The sequence below is a fragment of the Quercus robur genome, chromosome 5 (assembly GCF_932294415.1).
Source record: "Quercus robur chromosome 5, dhQueRobu3.1, whole genome shotgun sequence".
NCBI lineage: Eukaryota > Viridiplantae > Streptophyta > Magnoliopsida > Fagales > Fagaceae > Quercus > Quercus robur.
In genome coordinates, this window is record NC_065538.1 from 12,295,930 (window position 1) to 12,318,687 (window position 22,758).

General features: G+C 36.2%; 1 non-coding gene and 1 pseudogene across 1 annotated transcript; one reads left to right on the forward strand and one right to left on the reverse strand.

Moving 5' to 3' along the window:
- Window positions 1-8,497: 8,497 nt before the first annotated feature.
- LOC126727810 (uncharacterized) lies at window positions 8,498-20,304 on the reverse strand (annotated as a pseudogene).
- A 1,913-nt stretch (window positions 20,305-22,217) lies between these two features.
- On the forward strand, window positions 22,218-22,324 carry LOC126732003 (small nucleolar RNA R71). The gene has a single exon (XR_007659195.1). It is a non-coding gene; the product is annotated as a small nucleolar RNA R71 (small nucleolar RNA).
- The last annotated feature ends 434 nt before the right edge of the window (window positions 22,325-22,758 follow it).

Genomic DNA, 22,758 nt, shown 5'->3' on the forward strand with positions numbered 1-22,758 from the left:
AGGAAAGACTTAACACATGCAACAAGTGACACACACCAAAAGTAGACAAGTTGGAGTTTTAGCAAAAAGAACTTCAAAGAATCTATGACAACAGGAGTCAAGGATTAACTTTTAGATCAAAAGATCTAAATACAAGAGCTAACTTGCTCTGATACCACTTGTACGTTTTCAGACCCCTTTAAACACAAGTTGTTTAACCTAGTTATTTAGCCAAGTGATTACTTATATAAATTATTCAAATCTAGGTTAACACATTCAAATCATATCATGTAAATAATGCGGAAATATAAAGAACACACGATATTATAACCCAAGAAAACCAAACCAGTAAAAAACCTGGAGAGGATTTAACCTAGCTATCCTCAATGTAAAATAGATCCACTATGAAAGAATTGAAGTTTGTATAATAGAACTTAGACCACCAACATCCTATTGCTACATCGAGTAGAAAACTTACTACCATGACCATGTGACAGCTCTGAGTCCACGGGCTACTTCTTTCCTTGATCCACTGCAACCACAAGTACTTCCACTTGTGACTTTGAGACTCCACTCAAAGGTTTCAGATCTTCTTTAAGTTCTTTATGTAGCAACTAAAACGATCACCAAGTTCTTGATATGAATCTTGATCTTGATAACCCTAAGTGTGTATGAAGGTAAACACCTCTATATCTTACAAGAGATTCAACACACAACACATCAAAAACTTCTAAAATGTAGCTAGGGTTTTTCTTTTTATACTTGGAGTAAAACATAAAACCCTACACGTCAAATGGGCTTGGGCTGAATTGGAAATTCTGTAGAAAAATAAATCTACACGAGATTCAATCGATTGAGCCTTGTAGATTTATACCAATAAATCCTGCAATGACTTGATTCCAATTTTACAAATAAACATACTTTGAGTAAGCCTAAACTTAGACTCAATGTTTTGATCATGGTTTGTCAACACATTACTATACAATTTTAGATCCCTGTAAAATACAAATTGTTTAACCTAGTTATTTAACCAAGTGAATACTAAGGTTATTATTCAGATCTAGGTTAAAACAAAACAATCATATCATGTAAAGCAGCGGAAAATAAAAAACACAACGATATGGTAACCTAGGAAAACCAAACCATTAAAAAACCAGGGGAGAATTTAATCTAGTTATCCTCAAGGTAAAACAGATCCACTATGAAAGAATTGTAGATTTACAATAGCGACTTAGACCACTAACATCCTATTGCTACCTCAAGTAGAAAACTTACTACCACGACCCCATGATAGCTTCGAGTCCATGGACTACTTCTTTCTTTGATCTACAGCAAACACAAGCAAGGTTTTGAAACCTGGACCGTTCATTGAACCGTAAAAGGGAGAGGTTCAAGGTTTTTGAAGTTAAACCAAGGTCGAACCGAGGTCGAACCATGATGACGTCATAATTAATTTAATAATAAAAATATTAAATTAACTAAAATAATCCAATTAAATATAAATATCTATATTTCAAATATATATTTTCATATCATAACTTTTACAAGACAAATAAGAAATATCAAATCCTAAGCAAATTTAAATATAATATCTATTTATTTATTTATATATTGATTAGTTAAACTTGAAATAATAATAATAATTATTATATAAGAATTAGAAAGACACTCAAATAAAATAAAATAAATTATTTAATAATTATTATATACTTAATTGTAAATATTAATTAAAATTAGAGCAATAATAGTACCATAACATTTTATACAAATTTTGCCACAATTTGCCATGTGACGAGATGTAAGTGGTAGAGATGTAAACCCATAATTTTTTTTTCATTACTCACACTTTGCCATGTGTCAAATTATAGAAAAAAATTGTGTAAAATATTGTGATACTACATTACTATCAAAGAAATGATATGTTCACAACATTTTCACAACATTTTTACAACAAATCCTAAGTGGCAGGTTGATACTGGTTGTTATTATTAGGGCAAAAATGTAATCTTAGTGTTAGGTTCAAATTTGAACCAATAACAACTAACCACTTATGATTTTTTGTAAAATTGTTGTGGACCTAGCACCTCTCTTACTCTCAAAAATACTTAAAATATTTAATGGACCTATCAATGCATGTTACATCACGTTGGGCAGCTGAAAAAAATATTTAAATCTAATGGCTGAAATTTTTTTGCTTTTATTAAAAAATTAAAACCTTTTATCATTTCCAAGTTAGCCACGTAAGGTACAGGGACTTAGGAATTCAAAAGGAGTAAAAAAGTAACAAAAGTCTAAAGAAAGAAAGAGAAACACATACCTCAGTGAAAAAGAGGAAATTACAGAGCTCCATCAATGGAAAAAAGAAAGAGAAGAAGAAAAAAAAGAAGAAAGAAGAAGAAGCAGCAGCAGAAGACGAAGATACGTGTTACTGTAATTTGTGTTTTTGTTTTTTGGATCTGATGTAGTTTGTGTTTACTGTTGATTTGCTAAGCAAGTGTGGAGTTTGTTTTGGCGCAAACCCTGCTTCGTTGTGTTCTTCTCTCTCCTTTTTTTTTTTTTTTTTCCTTACAAATCCCTTTGTTCAAGATCTGAAATTATCAGATCTCTTTATGATCTTTGTTCTTCTTCATGTTCTTTCATTTCTTCTAGATTTGATCATAACTTCATACCGATGTATTGGCCAAAATTCATCGGAAAAGCTGAAACAAAATGAAACCGTCGGAACCTCAAAAACCGGTCACGGTTCTTAGAACCGTATGGTTCAACCACGGTTCGCACGGGTCCTTGCTTTTTTTCCCATAGAGCAGTTCTTGAAGCTAAAAAAACCATAAAACTGAGAGGTTCGCAGTCTTTTCGGTCAGACCATACGGTCCAGTCCGAGTTTCAAAACCTTGAACACAAGTTCTCCTACTTATGACTTTGAGACTCCACTCAAAGGTTTTGGATCTTCTTTTAGTTCTTTATGTAGCAACTGAAGCAACCATTAAGTTCTTGATGTGAATCTTGATCTTGATAGCTCTATGTGTGTGTATAAAGGTAAACACTTCTTAGATCTCACAAAAGATTCATCACACAACTCAACAAAGACTTTAGAGAGCTTTTGGGTGCAAAACCCTAGATCTATAAAAGAGGCACACTCTTCTCTCTTTGAAAAATCCTTTTAAAAGCGTGCTTAGAGTTTTCTTTATATACTAGAAGAAGTAGACCTGAATCCCTAATCCTTAATGGGCTTGAACTGCTATTTGGGCCTTAATTAAAATTCTGCAGATACGACTCTCGATCGATCAAATTGTCTCTTGATCAGTCGAACCAGGTAGTTTCTAAACTCTTCTTTCTGCAGCTTGTATGTTCTTGAATCTTGACTTGAATCACCTTGAGCATTGTCTAATAATACCTATAAACTCTAGGATCTATATCTAGACAAGTTTGTGTTCATGACTTTCCAATTGTTCTAAACTTTGAAAACCTAACAATCTCCCCCTTTGGCAATTCGTGACAAAACTTACATAAAATATGAAATGCTCAAATACAAGAACAACCCAATACAATAAAAATGCCCAAATACAATTCAACCTAACTACTATCTATTAGTTGCCAGTGTAGACAGTAGCACGACTAAATAAACCTATATATTCTTGAAACACTCAACAAACACATAAACACATGTGTGAAAAATACAAGTAAATCAAAAATAAACAAACTAAAGCAAATAACAAATATGCAAACTAACTCTCCACCTAAGTTAGATACATTAAAGATTTTATTTTCTCCCCCTTTCAAAAACAATTTCAACTCCTTACAAACAAACAGGATTCCCACATTTCATCTATTTCTCCCCCTTTTTGTCACGTATTGACAAAGACAACCCATTCAAAGAGTAAACAGTAAACATACGCAACAAAGGATAAGAGGAAATAGAGAATCAAGGAAACAACTCCCCCTACGATCAACATAGGTTTTAAAAACATCTTTCTCCCCCTATAAAAATAGGAAAAACAAAACAAGTTTTGGGAAAAACAATTTAGAGGAAAATTTAGGAGGTGGGGATAAATAAAAATACACAAACCAAACTAAAAAAAAATAAGGATTCACTTGAAGAAAAATATTCTCTCTTTCAATATATGCAAACTTGACACTATGTGACCCATAAACAGTTGCATAAGTAAAGAAAATATTTGCACATTAATTATCCATCATATCTCTTAAGAAAAATATTTTCTGCAGTTCACACATATAAAAAATAGCATATACTAAAATGTACAAAGGGCTCAAAAATTAGTCAATCAATTTTTAAATCAAGTTAAGTACCCAATTTAGCAAAGTGTATGCATGTTATGTGTGAAAACAATGAGAGATATGACTACAAAACTATAAGATGGATACAAAAAAAAAAGAAAAAGAAAAAAGAAAAAAAGTGCAATGTATGTGAATCCTAAACACAATTGATGCATGAAAAGATAGATTGGTCAAACATTTAAAAACTGAAAATTTTTCATTTTCAATCGATCGAATATGAATCGATTTAGGCAGAAAGCAATGATTAAATATCAAGGAATTTTCGATCGGTCGAAAAACAGATTCGATTGATCGAAATTCTGGAAAACAGAATTTTTTTTGAAAAACAGCAAAAGATTTTGTAGAAACCACTCAAACCAAGTTATTTCATGGATGAAATGCATGAGAATGAGTTTAAAAGTTTTTCAAAAACATGAGTTTTCAACCTAGAACTTCAAAACAAAGATTTTCAAATTCTTAACCATATTTTGCATCAAGAAAACATAATCTTGGATGGCCAAACTAGATTCACACACAATTTTATGTACAAAGCTTAGCAATGAATAACGTGTGAAGTGTGTGCAACTAGTAAAATCATGAGATACATGTGGGGTGATTTGTAGATAGTAATCAAGCACAATTTCTACATTATTCATCACATAAATTTGAAAGTGACTATCACCTAACGAGTTACATCATATAACTCTCACATCTCCTAGAAAACAAGCTTGCAATCATATATATATATATATATATATATATTTGGCCTAATAATACACACACCAATTTTATTATTAAACCAAGGCTGCACCTTATATTCTTTTTGTGCATGTGCTACACTTTCTCGAGCATAAAATCTTATGATAAGGTGTTCATGATTGGCTAGTAAACAGTGGTGAGATGGTTATTTATTCATTTCTCTTAGGATTTTTTAGTCCTTACAATCAAAAGCATGTGACTTCAAAATCAAGATCATGTGATAAAAAACTATAAACAACTCCCACATAACATGCACTACAAAGTTCAAACTAGTAAAGTGCAATAAAATAAGCTCATTCAAGCTAAATAAGGTACATAAACATGTTATGTAAAGATAATATGGCCAACCTTAACTACACATCCATGATATGTAATACAAAACACAAAAATCTTTTTGGTTTTTAAAAAAAAATTTATGACCAAAAACAAAAAGCACACATTATGCTAAATGAACAATTCAAAGCTATGCATGATAGTACTTAACTAAGCTATAGAGGGTACACAAACAAGAAATATCAATTTCTTAATTAACCCATGAGTACATGTACAAACTAGTACATACTCATACAAAATCATAAATAGTTTAGCACTTATATAACACATACTATTAAAGTTTCTCTATAGTGTCAAGCATGTTCTAAATCAAGAGAGAGATATTATAACTCATGTAATTCTCAAAACAAATAAAACAAGACACAAAATAAAATATTTTTTCTTTTTGAAAATTTTCTATGTTTTTGGATTTTTGAATAATCAAAACAACCTAAGAAAATAAAACAACCAAAAACTAAAAGTAACCATGTCCACAAATAATTGAAATAATTAAATTAGGGACAAGTCTGCAACATTCACCTTAGAGAATCTTTTCTCACCCATATAGCACAAGTCTTCGGCTTCATAGGTGAAAATCCATGAGAAGTAGAGAGTGTATTTGAGGAATTAAATCCTGTAAATTCCTTTCACAAGCCAACAAGCTTAAATTTTTCAAAAGAATATGAAACAATTTGTATGGACTTATGGTAGGAGAAATATCATCACATATCCTAGATTAAAATACAAAATATTTAAATTTCAATCTAAGAAAATTAGGACGAATGTGACCGGAGACACCACAAAAGTGACAAACAGGAACAAATTTAGGAACATCAATATTCCTAACAGCAAATTTAGTCTTAGACTTTGGTTTTTGCCACAACAAAGAACAATTTGGTCTAATATGACCAACAACACCATGAAGGTGACAAGTAGGCACAAAAATAGATTTATTATGCTCTCTAACAATAGGTTTAGACTTAGGTTTAGAATCTACATCAGAACTTTTACCTTTGTCTAACCTAGCAACATAAGCCTTTTCTTTATGATTCCTATTAAAAGGAGGGATATAAACTTTTTCAACTTTAGGCTTAAGAGAAACATAAACGCTTCTAATATCAACAGCAGGCTTGGTACTAGTCAAATTTTCAATTTTAGCTTTAGATTCAACTAACTCTTGTTCCAAACTTTTCATCTTCTCATCCTGAGAGGAAATTTGATTTCTCAAAAAAATTTTCTTTTTATTAGATTCATCTAATCTAACAACAAATTCCTCTTTTTCAAGATTAGCCAATTTTAACTCTTCCTTGAATTTCTTAGCAATTTTCATAGATTTCAATAATTCCTTACGAAGAGTTTCACAGGCATCAATAAGATCAACAGAAACAACAGTGTCCTTTTTATTCAAATCATCACAATCAAAAATAGTAAGACACTTAAAATTATCTATGATAATAGGGATCACGGATCAACTCTAGGTATAATAACCTAAATCAAGAGCTAACCCGCTGTGATACCACTTGTACGATTTTAGATTCCTGTAAAACACAAGTTGTTTAACCTAGTTATTTAACCAAGTGAATACTTAGGTTTATTATTCAGTTATAGGTTAAAACAAAACAATCATATCATGTAAAACAGCGGAAAATAAAGAACATAACGATATGATAACCCAAGAAAACCAAACCAGTAAAAAAACATGCGGACGATTTAACCTAACTATCCTCAAGGTAAAATAGATCCACTATGAAAGAACTAAAGATTTACAATAGCGACTTAGACCACTAACATCCTATTTCTACCTCGAGTAGAAAACTTACTACCACGACCCCATGATAGGTCGGAGTTCACGGACTACTTCTTTCTTTGATCTACAGCAACCACAAGTTCTCCTAGTTATGACTTTGAGACTCCACTCGAAGGTTTTGGATCTTCTTTTAGTTCTTTATGCAGCAACTAAAACAACCATCAAGTTCTTGATGTGAATCTTGATCTCGATAGCTTTATGTGTGTGTATGAAGGTAAACACCTCTCAGATCTCACAAAAGATTCATCACACAACTCAACAAAGACTCTAGAGAGCTTTTGGGTGCAAAACCCTAGATCTACAAAAGAGGCACACTCTTCTCTCTCTAAAAAATCCTTTAAAAATGTGCTTAGAGTTTCCTTTATATACTAGAAGAAGTAGACCTGAAACCCTAATCCTTAATGGGTTTGAACTGTTGTTTGGGCCTTAATTAAAATTTTGCAGATACGACTCTCAATCAATCGAGTCTGTCTCTCGATCGGTCGAACCAAGCAGTTTCTGAACTCTTCTTTCTGTAGCTTATATGTTCTTGAATCTTGACTTGAATCACCTTGAGCATGTCTAATAATACCTATAAACTCTAGGATCTATATCTAGACAAGTTTGTGTTCCCGACTTGCCAATTGTTCTAAACTTTTAGAACCTAACAATTACAAATTTCCTAAAGTCTTAGAACCTGACATAATGGATTCCTCCTCTTGTGAAAAATTCTCAAGAAATAGCTTAAGGCGTTGTCCATTCACCTTAAATATGTTACTATTCTTAGGATTTTCAATTTCTATGGCACCATGGTGGAAAATGTTTTTAACAATGAAAGGTCCAGTCCATCTATATCTCAATTTCCGAGGAACAAATGTAACCTAGAACTACACAAAAGGAACTTTTTGAGATGGTTCAAAAGATTTCCTTAAAATTTGTTTGTCATGAAAAACCTTCATTCTTTATTAAGAAATCCTAGAATTCTCATATGCATCATGCCAAATTTCTCCCAACTCATTCAATTACAAATTTCTCAATGAACTAGCCTTGTCTAAGTTAAAGTTAAACATCTTTATTGCCCAATATGATTAATGTTCCAATTCCACATGCAAGTGACAAGTTTTACCATAAACAATTCTATAGAGAGACATATCAAGAATATTTTTATAGGCAATGCGGTACGACCAAAGTGCATCATTCAACCTCAAAAACCAATCTTTACAATTTGGGTTAACCGTCTTTTCGAAAATTTGTTTAATCTCCCTATCGGCAAGCTCAACTTCTCCACTTGTTTGTGGGTGATATGGGAAGGCAACCTTGTGTGTTATGAAATATTTTCTCATTAATGCCTCAAAAGTTCGGTTGCAAAAGTGCAAGCCCCCATCACTAATTGAAAAAGTTGCGAACCTCAATCATGAAGCGTTTCTTATCTTGAGCACTCCAATGAGATGGTGTTTGGTCTGTGACAAGAAAATTGACAATATAAGCATACCAAGGCAAAGAAGAGATGGAAACAATTTTTTATCAGGGAATGAATCCCTAATGGCAATGCATCCTGTAAGGTTGAATTTATTCAACCATCTAATTGGCTTTATTCCGTGCCAAATTTGCTTGTAATTCAGCATTTAGTAACCCTGTATTTAGGTGGGATTGTTGTAAGGGTAGTGAGTGAGATAGAGTGAAGTTTGCTCAAGAGTGTGCAAGAAAACAGAGTGTCGCGGCTGGGACTCGCGGGTGGACTCGCGGCTTCAACCCGCCAGAAGATGCACACGTGCCAAGCATGCTGGAAGATGAACAGTCATGCTAGCTGGAGCACTACAGGACAAAACAGGACAACTGGCCATACGGTTAACTCGCGACTGGATCTCGCGACTTGGTCAAGCCGCGAGGTCAAGCCGCGAGCCACCCCTGTTTTGGAAAAACCTGACGTTTCGCATTCCTCTTCACTCCAGTATAAATACCCTTTTAACCCACGATTGAAAGAGAGCTTCCATAGAGAATTTTGAGAGAGAAACCCTAAAGAAAAACCATATTGTTTCACCCACAATCTCTACCTTAGAGTCTCATCAAATTCCCTCACTCTCTTCCTCTCCATTGTCAAATCCTTGAGAGGCATTATACCAAACCTGGTTCTCACCATTATCATCTCTGTGAGACAGACGTTTGGAGTTCTGGGAAGCAGTTAGGAAGGAGCCAATCTTCATTGGTTGATGCTACGGTGTAGTAGCGGAATCCGGAAAGCTAGAAAAGAAAAAGGTTCGGCGCAACCTCGTTGGAGCAAGAAGCTTGGAGGGCTTAGGTGCATTGGGTAGATTAGGCTTGGAGGGTCTATTGCTGTCCTTGTATCCCAACTGTATTTTCTAGTGGATTGATTACCGCTTGGAGGGCGGCGGAGAGGTTTTTCGCCGAGGTCTTCGGTTTCCTCTTCGATAACACATCTGGTGTTATCTCTGTGTTTGCATCTTCCTTCCTCTCTATCTCTGCCTTTACTTTATCTGCTGTGGTTTATTTTGTTATGGCTTAGATAGTTGTTTAACTTATTCCATATTATAGCATATGTTAAGTTTCCGCACACTAGTTGTTTAACATATTGCTTGTGTTGATTAAGTTGGTTTTTGGGGGTCTAAACGTTCAAAAGTGTTTTTTGTACACGTTTTTGAACTTTCAATTGGTATCAGAGCGGGTACACAGCTGTTTGGTTTCATTACCATTGTGTGATCCTTGACTCCCTTTTTGAGATGGATAGGTCTCAATCCCTTAATGCACCTCCATATTTTGATGGAAGTAATTATGCGCTTTGGAAGGTTCGTATGAGAGCTTTTTTATGCTCTATTGATGAATCCGTGTGGGATGCTGTTGAGATTGGTTGGACCAAACCTGAGGCAGCCAAATCCACATGGGATAAGGCAGCACTTGCTGCATCTAATGCTAACAGTAAAGCACTAAATGCTATTTTCTGTGGTGTGTCTCCAGATGAATTTCACAGGATTTCTCACATTACCATTGCCAAAGATGCATGGGAGATTCTGGAAACAACTTATGAAGGCACGAAGAAAGTGAAAGATACCAAGTTACAAATGCTGACCACTCGGTTTGAGGAGCTCAAGATGAGTGAGGATGAGTCTTTCGACTCTTTCTATGGGAAGTTAAATAAAGTGGTTGTCAGTAAGTTTAACTTGGGGGAGAAGATGGAGGACTCAAAGATTGTAAGGAAGATCCTTCGATCATTGCCGGAAAGCTTCCGTGCTAAAGTGACAGCCATTGAAGAGAGCAAGGATCTTGACGACATCAGAGTACAGGAGCTGGTTGGTTCTCTGCAGACCTATGAGATGTCGCTGCCAAATCAACGGAAGAGCAAATCCCTTGCTCTAAAGACCATTAATGAGAAGGTGGAAGATCAAGGCTCATCAGGAGAAGATATGGTGGACAAAGATGTAGCCTATCTTGTTAAAAATTTCAGAAAGTTTTTGAAATTCAAAAACAATGGAAATTTTGATGATAAGAGAAAATTCCAAAATTCTGGAAGGGAGAAGAGGGATTTCAAAAAGAAAGATGGAAAAGAATCCCAATCCACACAAGGTGTCACTTGTTTTGAATGCAACGGGCATGGACACTTCAAGAAGGAATGTCCTAATTATTTGAAATCGAAAGGCAAGGTGTATGCCACGACCTTGAGTGATTCAGACTCGTCCGAATCAGAATCTGAAGAGAGCTGTGATGGAGAAGGGAACTATTCAGCTTTCATGACTATTGCTCATGTTGAGTCTTCGGATGAATTGAATTTGCTTGTTCAAGACCTTGGAGAACATAGTGATGATGACTCACTAGGAATTGTTGAAGAGTCAGAAGCTGAAGGAGAAGAAAGCACATCAACTCTTCAAGAGAATTATAACTCACTCTTGGAGAAGTCGGGTGAATACACAAGGGTAGCCAAGGCTGCTGAGAGAAAGATGAAGAAGGCTGAGGAGGACTACAAAAGTCTCCTAATCCGGTATAGGGAGGCCAAATGCGAGATTGAAACTCTGAATGGTGAGCTGTCCGAAGCTTACACTAAAGTAAGATTTCTTGAGAATGAGGTTGTTCAAGCAAATGCAAAAATAGAGAGGGTCACCACCAAGAAGCTAGACGATGTTATATCTTCTCAAAAGAGCTTTTCAGACAAATCCGGACTGGGATATACCGGAGGAAGTAGTTCAACTGGAAATGTCACCAAAGAAGTGAAGTTTGTCAAAGCCAAAGATCCAGTTGTAGCTGACCCTACTGGTGTGAAGCTCGAGGTGGAGGAGAAGAAGAATGTGGTGGACCAACGGATGCTGAATCATCGTAATCAGTATGTGGGCAGGTCTGAGTCTCGTGCCAAGTCACGTCCACGACCACAAAGAGGTCCTAGAGGAATGTATGTGTGCCATTATTGCGGACTTCAAGGGCACACTCGACCAAATTGCCAAAAGCTGAGAGCAAAGAACAGTGCAACTCCTCAAAGGTCAGGAGGACCAAGAATTGACAAGAGAACTTGGGCAGGTGATCAACCCAGAGAGCATCATGGAGATCCCGGAATGATGAACGTGATGAAGATGATTGGTGCATTCACCAACTGCTTGGAAAACTTCTCACGAAGGTTTGAAAGCCCTAACTCCCGTACCCAATCCTTTAAGGAAATCACCCCAAACGCAAGTAACGTGTGGGTGAAAAGGGGTACTCATGCATAAGCATTACAACATGTCCATGCATTAATTCTTCCTATGCTTTGTGACTATGTCTGTGTGGTATGCCTGCTGTTTTTGATTCTTGGTTGTTTGATTATTCTTCTTGTGTATTTTTCTTAATTGTGTTTTATCAATCTTTTTGTTTCTTGAGTCAAAAATCCAAAAATTACATAAAAAATTTGAAAATCAAAAAGCTTGATTGACTGTGTTGAGTTTTGTCTTAAAACTTGTTTTGCCTTGTACGTTTGTGCTAATGGCTTTGTGCATTTTCGAGCATTGCTTGTTTTCATGCACTCATATCACTATGGGAAAAATCTTGAAATCTATGTGATTGTTGTAAATAGATCTTCAAACTTGTCATGAATGATTAGTGAATGGTTATGTTGATCTTGAAACATGCATAGACTTGTGTCTATATCTCTTCCCACTTTTTATTTTTTTTTTGCTAAAAAGAGCTCACCAAATGTAAATCTCCAAATGAAAAGAGATATTGAGTTGCAAAAGCCTGTCGCACATTCTAGTATTTGACTAGGAAAAAGGGTAAGCGACCTTATTTTAAAAGTGAAATTTCATTCAAAAAGGCCAAAGGCCTGTTCTTCAAAGAGAAATGTTACATATTCCTCTCACAATGAGAGATGATTGCCTCAAAAGATCAAATGTTATGGCTGAAAGTGGAGTAAAATGAAAAGCTCCAAGTTATGTTATCAAGTTATGTGGGAGGTCATATATTCATATTTCTATAATTGAGATTGGTCACATGATCTAGTGCTAATTGTGTATGCCTTGGTTGAATTGATCATTGAAGCTTCACATTAGACAAAGGACTATTTCATTGTTGATATCCACACACAACACACAAGTTTATGTTCGATAAATGCCATATTCATTTGTGTGATTGTACTTGATAAAATGTGTTTTCACATGCTCAATCTTTGTTAATTCAAGCACAAAAAGATTTTTGAGTGTTTTAGGTGTTTTTGGAAAGTATTTTGTTGGAAAAATCTGAAAATTTCAAAAATACAGTTTTGCCCTGTTATGGCGGCTCAGTCGCGGGTTTGTCAAGTCGCGAGCCTCAGTCGCATCTTCGCTGGTCATGTTTGGCGACTTGTTGGCGAGTGGAAGGTCCAGTCGCGAGGATCACTCAGAGATTTTCGCGGCTCAGCTCGCGACTAACTCGCGGGTATACCTTCCAGTCGCGAAAAACACTTAGAAAAATTTTTCAAAATTTTGTTCTTGAGTGCTTTGGCGGCTTGATCTGGCGACTGTGTGGCGACTTAATCCAGTCGCGAAAATCGCGTGTTTTGCAGAAACAGGAGCAGTTTTTAAACTTTTTCAGTTTTTCCCTCGGATTTTTGTGACTGTTCATCTTCTTTCTAAACTCTCTCCCTCCCAAACACTCCGTGCTCCCTTTTCCAATCTCTTGTGTTGCACTCTTGCAGCTCAAAATCGTCAAGTTACAGGTATGGGTTTTCTGATTTTCACTCTTTTCTACTTGATTTTGTGCTTTTACCCTTGATTTTTCGCATATGATTGTGTTTTTGAAATGGGTTTGTCTTTCGGTCTCTGCTCCTTGTTCTTGCTTAGCTTGTGGATGCTGTTGGTATAGTTTGTGTTAAATGATTGTCATATGCTCATTGCTCTTCATCTTGTGCTTAGCTAAGTGTTTCTTTTTTTTCAATCTGATCTTTGAGATGTTGAGTAATTTCTATTGGTTCGTTCTGAGGTTGTGTGTTTTACTGTGCTAGATTTGCATGTTCTAGTGTGTCTATCTGTGGGTAGCTTCTGTTTGGATCAATATATTGTTTGAGTGTCATATCATTTTTCCATTACCTGCCTCAATGTCATTTATCTGCCTTCAGGATAGTTTCACCATGTTGTTCATGTGTTTCCTATCCTAGGCTTGGTTTATCCATATGATTGAACTAACTAGCTTGCTGTTTAAGTTTTTGAAGTTCATTTGTTTGGTTGATATCTCTCTCTGTTTACTACATGGTCCTGACTGGTTCTGCACATATATTGTTATATGTTGTTGTGGCCTTTTCTGATTGTTCACAGATGGCTCCCTCACCTCAGAAGAAGAAATCTACTGCAAAGAAGGCTGACAAGAGATTAAAGATGGATTCTAGATTGTTTAGGTCTGTTCACCACTTTGAGAGATACAAGGATAACTTCTTGAATGCAGGAATCATTCAAGAGAGATTTGTGGATTTGGAGGACTTAAGGCAAACTTTTATTCCCAGTTGTTTTGAAGGAAGAGGATGGGAAAAGCTTTTGGGTGGTTTCCCTGTTGTGTGTGAACCCTTAATTAGGGAATTTTACTCAAATGCTGTGATAAAGGATAATGAATTGAGTTGCTGGGTGAGGGGTAAAGAATTTGTCTTGGATGCTCATGTTATAGATGATGCATTAGGGCTTGAAGGATTAGATGATGAAGAATTTATCAATTACAAGGATAGGAGTGTGTCTATTGAAACAATTCAACAAAGGATAGGTGGGCAGAGAGAAGGGAAATGTTTGAATACCACTGCCTTTCCAGTGGACATGAGGTGCCTTACCATAATCATGATGTTTAACCTCTATCCCATTAGGAAATTGACTACAATCAACTGTGCTAGAGCAGTCTTTCTGATGGATCTCAAGGAAAAGAACTTCATAGACATAAGTTCCCACATTTATGACACCATTGTGGATGAGACTAGAACAACCTCTAGGCCTAAATTGATCTTTCCAAGTTTGCTAATGAGGATTTTTAGGAGTAAAGGAGTTCCTATCCCTCAAGACATCAGTCCCATGTCTACACCCTCTGCAATCAACAAGCTTACCTGCAAAAGGATAAGTGTTAGGCTTCCAGGAGAAGAAGATGAAGGTGATGAAGGAGAGGCTGCTCCAATGGAGACTGAAGCAGAAGCAGCTGGACTTGCATCAACTTCAACACCTAGGAGAAGTGGCAAAAGACACAGAGCTTCAACCTCTGCAGACACACCTCCAGATGCTTTCCAGATCATTCTGGAAAGGCTTGATGGGATCAGGGCAGTCCAAACTGAGCACTCTGACAGGATGAGAGCCATGCAAGACCAGATTGATGTCTTGGCTGCTACACTTGACAGCTTCACAACTCAGCATGACAAGTGACCCTTTGGCCATTCCATGTCAAAAAGGGGGAGAAAGTTCATTGATGATTGAGAAGCAGAAAAGCAGCTCTTAAGGGGGAGTAATTAGTTGAGGGGGAGTAATGTGTTGTTTTTATGGTTTTGATACACTGTGTTTTGGTGTATAGCTGTTTCTAACTCTTTTCATATACTCATGGTTTAAACTTTAATATATGTTTGATGATGTTATTCAGGTATTTGTTGGTTTGTACCCATATGCTTTTGTAAGCTTTTAGGGTTTATGTTTTATGCATAGTTTGTAGGCTTTATGGTATGTACCATGCTTAAGTGCAGCCTTTATGCTATGTTGAAATCAGTACTTAATCTAAATGTTCTGCATTTTGGTTTATGTACTGTCACTCTTGTGCCCTTGTAGGATTGTTCCTAGATGCATATGCCTTGTGTGCTATGCATTGGTTGAGTGTTGAGCATACAAGTGTCTTGCCTTGTGCTTGTTAACTTGTATGTCCTTGTGTTCATTCCAAGTGTGAATGAGCACTGTGATCACTACCTTGTGGTGTTCACTTGGTTGATCAAGCCATGGTTTGTTTATTAACTCCATTTTTGCTTGATCTCATATTGCCTGTTTCATATGCATTTATAATTTTCTGCTTACAATGATCATGGTGTATTGTTGTGTTTCAGGAGTTTATGTTCATATGATTCAAGTGCATCACAGCTTCTAGAGTTAGGTGTGAGTGAGTTTTGATCAACTGTTCCCAACTCACATGTTAAGTCTAGAGTCTGTTTTAGGGTTTTGTCACGGAATAGCCAAAGGGGGAGATTGTAAGGTTGAATTTATTCAACCATCTAATTGGCTTTATTCCGTGCCAAATTTGCTTGTAATTCAGCATTTAGTAACCCTGTATTTAGGTGGGATTGTTGTAAGGGTAGTGAGTGAGATAGAGTGAAGTTTGCTCAAGAGTGTGCAAGAAAACAGAGTGTCGCGGCTGGGACTCGCGGGTGGACTCGCGGCTTCAACCCGCCAGAAGATGCACACGTGCCAAGCATGCTGGAAGATGAACAGTCATGCTAGCTGGAGCACTACAGGACAAAACAGGACAACTGGCCATACGGTTAACTCGCGACTGGATCTCGCGACTTGGTCAAGCCGCGAGGTCAAGCCGCGAGCCACCCCTGTTTTGGAAAAACCTGACGTTTCGCATTCCTCTTCACTCCAGTATAAATACCCTTTTAACCCACGATTGAAAGAGAGCTTCCAGAGAGAATTTTGAGAGAGAAACCCTAAAGAAAAAACAGATTGTTTCACCCACAATCTCTACCTTAGAGTCTCATCAAATTCCCTCACTCTCTTCCTCTCCATTGTCAAATCCTTGAGAGGCATTATACCAAACCTGGTTCTCACCATTATCATCTCTGTGAGACAGACGTTTGGAGTTCTGGGAAGCAGTTAGGAAGGAGCCAATCTTCATTGGTTGATGCTACGGTGTAGTAGCGGAATCCGGAAAGCTAGAAAAGAAAAAGGTTCGGCGCAACCTTGTTGGAGCAAGAAGCTTGGAGGGCTTAGGTGCATTGGGTAGATTAGGCTTGGAGGGTCTATTGCTGTCCTTGTATCCCAACTGTATTTTCTAGTGGATTGATTACCGCTTGGAGGGCGGCGGAGAGGTTTTTCGCCGAGGTCTTCGGTTTCCTCTTCGATAACACATCTGGTGTTATCTCTGTGTTTGCATCTTCCTTCCTCTCTATCTCTGCCTTTACTTTATCTGCTGTGGTTTATTTTGTTATGGCTTAGATAGTTCTTTAACCTATTCCATATTATAGCATATGTTAAGTTTCCGCACACTAGTTGATTAAGTTGGTTTTTGGGGGTCTAAACGTTCAAAAGTGTTTTTTGTACACGTTTTTGAACTTTCACATCCATGGATTCATTAAAAGTGAGGTGCGACGGATGGTTTGCCACCACATTTTCTACTTCCTTTTTATCTTTGATGGTGATATTAAATTCTTGTAGTAGAAGAATCGGTCTAATCAACCTTGGCTTTGCATCCTTCTTTGAAAGAAGATATTTTAAAGTTGCATGGTTAGTGAAAAAAACAACAAGAGAGCCAAGAATATATGAATGGAAATTATCTAAGGAAAATACCACAACAAGTAACTCTTTTTCAATTGTAGAATAATTCATTTGAACTTCATTCAAAGTCTTACTTGCATAATAAATTACAAGAGATTTTTTATCCTTTCTTTGCCCCAACATTGCTCCAATCGCATAATCACTTGCATCACACATAATTTCAAAAGGTAAAGTCCAACTTGGTGGTTGCATGATAGGTGTAGTGGTAAGCATGCCTTTTAACTTATCAAAAGCTTCTTGGCAAGCTTGGGTCCGTTCAAATGGAGTGTCATTTGTTAGGAGGTTACACATAGGTCTAGATATGAAACTAAAGTCTTTTATGAACCTCCTATAAAATCCAACATGTCCTAGGAATGATCTCACATCTTTAACAGTCTTAGGTGTAGGCAAATTAGCAATCAACTCAAATTTTGCTTTATCCACCTCTATGCCTTTTGAAGAAACAATGTGGCCTAATACAATCCCTTTTGTGACCATGAAATGACACTTTTCGCAATTTAATAGTAAACTCTTTCTTCACACCTAGTTAAGACTTTTTGCAAATTAGAAAGGCATTCATCAAAAGAGTCACCAAACACAGAAAAATCATCCATGAAAACCTCTAAAATAATGCTCTACCATGTCACTATAAATACTTAGCATGCATCTTTGAAAAGTGGCAGGTGCATTACATAAACCAAATTGCATCCTCCTAAATGCAAAAGTACCAAAAGGACAAGTAAATGTGGTTTTCTCTTGATCTTCAAGTGCAATTTCAATTTGATAGTACCTAGAATACCCATCTAAAAAGCAATAGTACCCATGACCCGCTACTCTCTCTAAAACTTGATCCAAGAAAGGTAAAGGGAAGTGATCTTTCCTAGTGACTACAGTCAATTTTCTATAATCAATACACATGCCGGTGACACGAGTTAGAATTAACTCATTATTCTCATTTTTTACCATAGTTATTCCGGATTTCTTAGGCACCACTTGAATAGGACTTACCCATTTACTATCTACGATGGGGTATATGATACCCATGTCTAACAATTTGAGCACTTCAGTCCTAACTACCTCTTTCATTGTAGGGTTCAACCTACGTTGCATCTCCCTAGATGGTTTAGCATTGTCCCCTAAATAAATCCTGTGAGTACAAACCAATGGGCTAATTCCTTTAATGTTTGCTATGTTCCATCCTATGGCACTCTTATGTTTTCTTAAAGCATTTAATAACTTACCTTCTTGCAAAGAGTCAAATTTAGAAGATATAACCACAGGAAAAGTCTCATCGGTTCCTAGAAAAGCATACTTGAGCTCAACAGGCAAGGGCTTCAACTCCAATTTTGGTACTTGCTCACTAGATGACAACTTTATCTCACAAGGTGGCAGATCCTCATATTTCAATTTCCAATTGCTCACTTCCAATTCCTGTGCAGATTCCAAAAGACGGTGAATGTAGGCAATTTCAGAATTTTCATCAAAATTAAAATCACATGAATTGACTAGACAAGCTTCTAATGGATCTGAAAAACATGTTTTGTTGAATTGTTCTTGAACAAGTGTTTCAATTAAGTCAACTTCATGCACATCCTCTTCAACCCTAGTGTTAGGACATATGTGAGACTTGTTAGAAACATATGTTATGTAAATTGGCTAATCCTTTGACAAAATGCACTTTACTTATAATTGGGTAGATCTAGGATGGGTTTAGTACTTCAAAGAACAAGAATTCAAGTTTAGTATTGAAGCCATGAAAATCTGTCCAAGAAACAAGTGAAAAAGTGTTGTTCATTAAAACTCAACAGATGATATCTATTGGGTTTAATGCTAATGCTACACAATAGCTCGACAGAAGCTATATCTATCAAGAATTACGAAATTCAGATTTCCAAATCTGATTTCACGCATATCCATGTGTATTTGTGTAAGGTTTTTTTTTTCTTATAACCCTAGACATATATAATGATTATTTTAAGGGCTGTCAAATGGGATGCAAAGTGATGCAACTCAATGCAATTTGATTGAGCATGCAAATTGTGATTGGAGATAGAGTTTACCCTAATTCATCATATTCCTTATAGAAGCTGCTGCGCCTTTGCGCTAAGGGTTTTATAACCAAGGAACTTCTTGATATTCATCGTTGGATGAATTGAAGAGCTTTGCAGCCAACATCTTCCTCGAGTTGGTGTGTTAGTCACGTACTTGGATCCGTGCATCGGTTTGTTAGTTACGTACTAGGAGCTGTGCATTGAAAGGAGAGATTGTCACTATATTACAAGTCCAATTGGGTATTAGGGGAAGGGTTCAATTGTAGGTTGGTATTAGGTACTGGAATTCCTTTTACTTGTAATCGCTTGTTTTGATAATAGTGAATTCTTAAAAATGGTAACCTTAAATTCACCCGGTGGGGTTTTGCCTTAGTGATTTTCCCCATTTGTAAACCAATCACCTGTGTCAAATTTATTTTCTGTTGCATTTAGTATTATTGGTGATTTGTTTGTACTACCACGTTATTGCATGTAATTGAATCTAATTAATTTCACTTGGCTAAATTAATTGATTAAGTTACCAAAGGGGTCAATACATTCTTGGCCTATCACCTAGGTTGCTTACAAGTATTAAAATATTAAGCTCAAGGGTCATATTCCCAAAAGATAATTTTAAGATTCCATTTCTACAATGTATCAATGCATTAGAAGTTGCAAGAAATGGGCATCCTAAAATCACATATATTTGAGAATAAGCATTAGAAACAGGATGCATGTCCAAAATAATAAAGTCAATAGGAAAATAAAATTTGTCTACTTGAACCAAAACATCCTCAACAACACCCTTTGGAATAATCACAGATTGATTGACAAATTGTAAAATTATGGAAGTGGGTTTTAACTCGCTTAAACCTAATTGCTCATACACTGAATATGGCAAAAGATTCACACTTGCCCCAAGATCAAGCAAAGCTTTCCCTATCTTTAAATTACCAATCACACATGAAATAGTGGGACAACCTGGATCTTTGAACTTAGGAGGTCTATTGTTTTGAATGATTGCACTAACTTATTCAGTCAAAAATGCCTTCTTATGTACATTAAGCTTATGATTAACAGTACACAAATCTTTCAAAATTTTAGCATATGATGGAATTTGCTTTATGGCATCCAAAAGAGGAATGTGCACTTCAACTTGCTTAAGCATTTCAAGGATTTCAAAATTTTGATTCATTTTTTGAGGTGGAATCAACCTTTGGGGAAAGGGAGCAGGCATAGGACACCTTTCAATTTCATTAGATTTAGGCTCAAGGACCTCATCACTATTCTTTATTTTGGAAGATTCATCTTGTGTATTGCTTTTAGGAATATCTTTTTTAATGATTTTTCCACTACAAAGAGTTTTTACAGATTTAACTTGATAGGCCAAGAATGTATTGACCCTTTTGGTAACTTAATCAATTAATTAGCCAAGTGAAATTAATTAGATTCAATTACATGCAATAAGCATGGTAGCACAAACAAATCACCAACTAAGTTAAATGCAGCAAAAAATAAATTTGACAAATGTGATTTGTTTACGAATGGGGAAAACCACCAAGGCAAAACCCCACTGGGTGAATTTAAGGTCACCACTCCCAAGAATCCACTATTATCAAAACAAGTGGTTACAAGTAAAAGGAATCTAGTACCTAATACCAACCTACAGTTGAACCCTTACCCAGTACCCAATTGGACTTGTAATGTAGCGGCAATCTCTCCTTTCGATGCACGAATCCTAGTACGTGACTAACCAATGATGCACAGATCCTAGTACATGACTAGCACACTAACTTGAGGAAGATGTTGGCTGCAAAGTTCTTTAGTTCATCTAACAATGAAGATTAGGAAGCTCCTTGGTCACAAAACCCTTGGCGCAAAGACGCAGTAGCTTCTAGAGAGAATATGATAAATTAGGGCAAATTCTGTCTTGCGTCACAATTTGCATGCACAATGACTTTGCATCAAGTTGCATCACCTTTGACAGCCCTTAAAATAATCCTTATATATGTATAAGGTTCTGAGAAAAAAAAAACCCTACACAAATACACATGGATATGCGTGGAGTCAGATCTAGGAATCTGAATTTTGTAATTCTCGATAGATACAGCTTCTGTCGAGCTGCGGTTAAGCATCAACATTAAACCTCGATAGATATCATTTATCGAGCTATCTGTCGAGCTTTAATGAACAACACTTCTTCACTTGTTTCTTAGACAGATTTGCATGGCTTCAATACTAAACTTGTACTCTTGTTCCTTGAAGTACTAAACCCATCCTAGATCTACCCAATTACATGTAAAGTGCGTTTTGTCAAAGGATTAGCCAATTTACATAACATATGTCTCTAACAAGTTCCATATATGTCCTAACATAACTTGACTCACTTTATTTTTAGAGGAACTAAAATCATCAACACAAAATTGACCTTGGGGATTTGGTTGTGGTTGAGATGGAAACTTACCCTTTTCTATTGTGCTCATGGATGTGGTCAACTTAGTGAGAGTACTCCTAATGTCATTTATGGCTTGAGAGTTCTAATTATTAATGGTGGATTGAGTTTGCATAAATTGTTGCAAAGTGTCCTCAAGGCTCTTCTCTGGAGGGGGATTATAGGGAACAAAATTTGAAGAACCATGTGTAGGAGGTGCAACCACATTATCATTTTTCCAACTAAAATTTGGGTAATTCCTCCACCTTGAATTGTATCTCTCTGAATAGGGGGAAGGGAATGATTTTTTCACCATGTTCATAGCATTTTCTTGATCATGCAACACCTCTTTAAAAGCTAGAATTGTAAGACATTCATTGGAAGGGTGTTCCATGGTCTCACAAATTCTACAATCCTCATCAATTTTAGGCATAGTATTGACTCCATTGACTTTCCTTATTTCCATGGCTTCAAGCTTCCTAGTTAGACTAGTTACCCTAGCACTAAGGTCATCATCTTCCCTAAGTTGGTACTTACCACCCCCAGAGGGGTTGATGGATGCTCTAGACCTATTTGAGGTATTAGTGGTATCCCAAGATTGGGCATTCTCAGCTAAGAGATCAAAATAATCAAAACTCTCCATTGCACATCATCTCTACAAATTGGCACATCTTTGGAGTTAAACTTTCATAGAAAAACTAATTATACACCAAGTTTCATAGCCATGACGTGGATAAGCATTAAGAAAATCTTTAAATCTTTCCCAAAATTGATAAAATGTCTCATTATCTTTTTGTGAAAAAATCATTATTTGTCTTTTAAGTGCATTAGCCCTATGAATTGGGAAAATTTTCTTTAAAAACTCAATTTGCATTTGCATCTCTTGCCAAGTACCAGTTGACGTAGGTCTCAAAGAACTAAGCCAAATTTTTGCCTTGTCTTTAAGAGAAGAAGGAAACAACTTCAACGTAATGGTCTCTTTATTACATGATTGGTCATAGAGGGTAGAATATACCTCCTCAAATTCCTTAAAGTGTAGGTAAGGACTTTCAGAATCTAAGCCATAAAATTTAGGAAGTAATGAAATCATACCGGACTTAAAATTAAAACTATTTGCACTAGTTGGAAAAATGATGCATGATGGTGCACTATTCCTACTAGGTTGAAAATAATCCCTGAGAGTTCTAATAGGTTGGTGATCACGGAAGTCTTCATTATTTAAATTATTCTCATCACCATGATTACTTTCTAAGTCCGCAT